Source organism: Sodiomyces alcalophilus (genome assembly GCF_042370955.1).
Source record: "Sodiomyces alcalophilus JCM 7366 unplaced genomic scaffold ACRALscaffold_9, whole genome shotgun sequence".
NCBI classification, from domain to species: domain Eukaryota; kingdom Fungi; phylum Ascomycota; class Sordariomycetes; order Glomerellales; family Plectosphaerellaceae; genus Sodiomyces; species Sodiomyces alcalophilus.
This window is the reverse complement of record NW_027263540.1, coordinates 634,633-640,301: the sequence shown is the minus strand read 5'-3', so window position 1 is coordinate 640,301 and position 5,669 is coordinate 634,633. Positions and strand designations below refer to the sequence as shown.

General features: G+C 35.6%; 1 non-coding gene across 1 annotated transcript; it reads left to right on the top strand.

Moving 5' to 3' along the window:
* Positions 1 to 239: 239 nt before the first annotated feature.
* ACRALDRAFT_t284 lies at positions 240 to 313 on the top strand. Its single transcript has one exon. It is a non-coding gene; the product is annotated as a tRNA-OTHER (tRNA).
* The last annotated feature ends 5,356 nt before the right edge of the window (positions 314 to 5,669 follow it).

Sequence of the window (5,669 nt, the reverse complement as noted above, 5' to 3'; positions counted from 1 at the left end):
ACCTCTATCTTTATTATCTTATAGGGAAAAAATTAAAAATCCCTTTTTAATTTTATTCTAGGCTAACCTGTTTATAGGTAAAAAACCTAGTATTTAAGTTCTTTTATTTCTTTATAGGGTGGTAGGTTATATTCTAGTAGTATATCGTCTTTATAACCTAGGTTTATATAGCCGCAGAGTATATTATGGGTTTCTTTTAGTAACTCTTTTATTATTATATCGGATATATTATATTTAGTGCCTCTATAGTATAGTGGTGGTATACCTGGTACACGGTTAGAGGACCGGGTCGGTTCGAATCCGGCTAGAGGCGTATATAAAAGAGGAACCCCTTTTCCTTTTTTTACGCTACTCGGATCCTGTTTTAGGGGGCCCTTATCTGCCTTAGCACGTACGATAAGGGTTAAACAGGGGGCCCGTTAGACCCACCTTCCGCCCGGCTTCGCCAGTTATTAACAGGTATTATAGGGGAGTTAGTCGCCCTACCATGGAAATAAGAAGACGGTATCGCGCTGTCCCTGAGCGCGTAGGTAAAATACACGGCGTCTCTTCCACCATATAGAAGCAGCCTCTTACGCTATTATATAAGCGTTCTGCGTAGGCACGTAGCCTGCGTTAGCTCCACCTATAGCTATCTAAAAAGCAAGGGAAGCCTAGGAGCTTTAACCCTAGGAAGCGTACACACACATATATAAGTCGCCTATAAGTGGGCCCGCAGGGGCTAGCCCTAGGGCACATAGAAGGCGCATAAAACAAACAGAGACAACCACGCACGCGCCGTTAAATTCGAGCACGTAGTCGGCTTTAAAGCCGCTACGGGCCACGTTATAGGCTTCCTAGTACCGAAGCTATGAGTTTCGTATTAGTAGATAAGTTAGTATTAGGGCCGCCACGGCCCCGTAGAGGCAGTAATCCTAAAGGAGGAGGGTATAGGGGTTTTTATCTAAGTCTTGTACTAGTTCCCTAAGTCTTATACTACGATTTTCCCCCCTGTGGGTATAGGAGAAGGACCGTATAGTTAGAATTCTGGCTCCTAGTATATATATAGGATAGCGGAGTAAGAACTAATAAAATAAAATAAAATAAATTATATTTAGTGTTTATATATACTACCCTTATATTATTTTCCTATACTTATTATCCATAGAAGTGAAACTATCTATCGATATGCTTTACTCTTTTATAAACTTCCGGCTTTTTAGCGACCTTTCTAGCACTCTCGCTATCTATAAGAATAGTAGGAATCCTTGGTTTATTATTACTAAATGTTATATTAAGGTTATCTATGAGTTTAGTATATAGATTATGTATATAGATTCCTTCTTTTATAGCGTCGGTTAGAGCTATATATTCGGCGTCTATTATTAATAAAGCAACGACTTTGTGTTTCGATAAGGTCTAGCTAATAGGATTATTTATTCCTACGCAGTATATATATCCTAGGGTAGACGTTCTATCTTCGAGTATATCCAAAACGCTAGTATTAGAGTAACCGTATATATGTAGGTTATCTCTTCTACAGTTATATAGAAGACCTATATTAGAATATACGTTTATATAGGCCTAAACTCTATTTAATGCTATAAAGTGTTCCTTCGAGAGATTACTTATATATCGGGCACAGTTATTAACAGCGTAGGTTATATCGGGCCTAGAGTAAAGAGCTAGATATAGTAAAGCTCCTACCTCTTGTTGATATTTCTTTATCTCTTCTTTTAACGCCTGTTCAGGGTTTGGTATTAGGACCTGTTTATAAATACATAGGGTATCTACCTTGTTAAGGGCTCGTTTATTATACCCTTCTAGTATTTTATTTATATATAGTAGTTAACTTATAGAGAGTGTCTTTTTAGTTGTATTTATATTTATTTCGTTGCATAGAAAGGTATATACTTCACCTAAGTTTTTTAGTGAAATATCTTTAGACATGTCTTTATAAAAGTAATCTATTATAGTATCTAAAGGACTTATAACCACCATATCATCTACGTAGCAGAGGAATATAGCTCGGTCTTCTTTATTATAATATATAAAGAGTCGTTTATTAAACTTAGAGACTATATAGCCTAGTTTAGTTCAGATTTTAACTAGGAAGTTATCCCAGAGTCTAGGGCTCTGTTTCAGGCCGTATAAAGCTTTATTTGGCTTATAGATAGCTATACTATTGCCTTTTTGTTTTTTAAAACCCGTTAGTTAAACGGTGTATATTAGAGTATCGATATTAGTATATACGAAGGCCTTCGTTACGTCGAACTATCTGAGTTTCTAGCCTAAGGAAACGCCTAAAAGGAAGGTAAGTCTATATATTTCGGGTCTGCAGGTCATAGAAAAAGTTTATAAGTAATCGATTCCGAGTACTTAATTAAAGCCTTATATAACCTATCTTGCTTTATATGTCATTGGTTCTCCTTTATTATTTCGTTTTATTTTATAGACCTATTGTCCGCCTAGGACGTTGTATTTTTCCTTTATTTTATTAAGGGGCGTATCCTTTATAGTTATTAAATCCAAGGTCTTTCTTTTTTCTAGTTTTACCATTTCTGCTACCATAGCGTCTATCCATTATAATTTATCTAAGCTTTGCATGGCCTTTTTATAGGTAGCTGGTTCTATTAGAGAGTTTATAGTTCAGAGGTAGTAAGGCTCTATTTGAAACTATAGGTTTCCGAGAGTGGTATCTTCTACTAGGTATAATAAGCGCTTATTATTTTTATTATCAACTAATATATAGTCTTTAAAAGCTAACTTCGGTTTCGAAGGTATTATAACTTATATACTAGAATAGCCGGTGTGTATAGGTCTATCTGGGTTATTATAGCCTATTACTGCTCGTAGACTCCTTAATTGATTTTATAGGTTATTATTATTTTCTTCTTTAGTTTGGATAGACTCAAAAGGTCATTTTAAGACCCGTTCTTATTGTATAGCTTGTTCTAGAAGCTAATAAGGCTTTAGGTTAGAAACCTGTTCTTCTTACAGAGAGATATTACTAGTATTTAGGTCTAAAGAAGAGTGTATAAGCTGATTTTCAAGTATATATACGTCTCTAAACCAACCGATCCTTCTTAAGACTAGGTTATATATCTTATAGTTATAATCGTTAAAGCCGATAAGGGCACCGCGAATAGCTCTGCTATCTAGTTTCTTCTGGTTCGGGTCGTTATTTTTATAGTAGGCTATAGAGCCCTAGACCCGTATATGATTTATATTCGGTTTCCTCTTTTTAACTATCTCGAAAGGGGTCTTAAAACCTATAGCTGAATTCGGAGTTCTGTTATATATATATACTGTTAAATATACAGCATCTCCCTAAAGGTATCTAGGTAGTCCTGAGTGGAAAAGCAGGCTACGAACCTTTTCTATTATAGTTCTAATAGCTCGTTCGATCGAGCCTTAAGTCTTATAGGTATATAATAGTTTTATATTATGTTTTACGCCTTAAAAGAGGCGCTTAAAGGAGGCGTTTATACACTCCTTTCCACCGTCCGTATCTATTTCTTTTATTTTTATATCGTAGTTATTATTTATTACTGGTATTTTCCACTCTTTTATAGCTAGGACGACGGTTACTTCTGATTTCTTAGGCAGTAGTTTTGCCTAGAGGAACCGGGTAGACCGGTCTATAATTAGTAGAATCCAGCGCTTCTTATTATAAGTTATTAGTTCTATTAGGCCGTAGAGGTCTATATATACCTTTTCGAGGTAGGAGAAGTCTTTATATTTATTTATTAAATCTTTATCAGCTAATATAATAGCCTTACTACGGCGGCAGGCATTATAGCTATTTATATCTATGATTTCTTATTCTGATACTTTAAAGTCCTTAAAGAGAGAGGTATTATTATATAGGTTTTCTAGGGCTATAGGGTTTATACAGCCTATTCTGTTATGCTATAGTTATATAGTGTCTTTTACTTTTACGGTTCTTTTCTTATTATTTTAGTCTTTTTGTTTCTGGAGGTCTAGGTTTTTGTGGGTTCTTTGTTTCTGAAGGTCTAGATTTTTCTGATTTCTTTATTTCCTTATTCTTTATTCTACGCTGTGTGGGATTTCCTTTCTTATACTGATTTCTTTATTCCCACCTTTTAGAATAACTAGCCTAGCTATAGCCTAGTAGAGTCCCCTAAAGAGTCTAGCTCTTATATATATATCAAGGGACTCTTTTACTATTTTGTTTTTAAAACGACTAAGCTGTTTATTACTAGATAAACCCCTGACTTTACTATCGAGGTTTAGGAGACTTATTATATTAGTTCCTAGTTCAGGAATATAAAGGCACTCTTTTAGAAACAGTGTTTTTCTAGTATCTTTAAACTTTATAATATAGTTTCCTACGCTTATTGTCTTTATTATATTGACTTTTCCCTAACTAGTAAGCCTAGTAGTGGTTTTATATATAGAGAAGAGAGATTTATTGATTATTATATAGGAGGTAGCTCCGCTATCTATATAAAAATTTAAGTTTAAACTAAACCTATTCTCTGCCTAAATCCTGAAAATCCTTTTAACTATCCTACCTATATTCAGGTTAGTATTCAGAGTATTCCAGAGATTTTAGGTTATTATATATACTTCTTTAACGTTTATTATATCCTCGGTTTCCGGGTTTAGGAGGACGTCTTCGAATATAATCGATTTATCTTCTTCTTCTTCTTCTTCTTCGGGTTCTTCTGGTTGCTTTTTAAGGATTATATTCATAGAATCCTTATTATTTACGAGTGTCTAAAGCAGTTGGTTCTTTAAGAGACCTATAATAGCGTCCTCCCTTTTCCTATACTAGGGATTTAAGGACCTGGATCTGCCCCTAGAAGAGGAGGTGGAGGACTTAGTGCTCTTAGAGACTCGATTCTACTGCTTTTTTCCGGTATTTTCCTTTATAACCCAGCTTTTAGGAGCCTTATCTAGGTACAGGAAATAGTAGTTAGAGGAGACGTGGCCGGGTTTCTTATAGTTCTTATAAAGCAGTCCCTTAGTCTTTTTCTAGAGTTTTTTAGACCCTTTAACGAGGAGAGTATTATTTACTAGGGAACGCTTTATTTTCCGGGAGGCGTCTATTAATTCAGTAACGATTTTATCTGCTATATAACTCTAGATATCGTGACGGAGGGACTAAGTGATTTAGTTAGTAATAGAGTCGTATCTCCTATCGAGGGCGTTAATAATCCACGCGTAAATCACCTTACTAGGAAAGGAAATCTCCTTTCCTTCTAGAACTATCAGAATTTCTTAAACCTTATATAGGAAGGATTCAAGGGTTTTATAATCTAAAGGGGAATTATTAAACAAGGTTCCTAGGGCATTACAATCAGCTTAGAAGCCTTTCCTTTCGTATAGGCTTTTTAGCTTTTCCTAGACTTCGTGGGCTATATCCAGCCCTTAAACCTGGGTAAAAGGTCCTTTAGAAAGGGTGGAGAGTATTTTACTAGCGGCCTTAAGAGAGTCTTCCTTCTGCTTCTAAGAAAGGAAAATCGGCGGTGCCTTATAGTTTCTTGACCGTGGGAATAAAATCCTTATTAGTTATCTTCTTAGCTTTAAAACGGTGGTCATTTTGCTAGTATTAGAAGGGGAGGAGTGGAATTACCCGATTTCTGGTTCTGATTACCCGAGGGGTTGGATATAGAGGTGAAAAGTGGGTCTAAAGCGGGTAAAGTGGGGCCACGTACTACTAT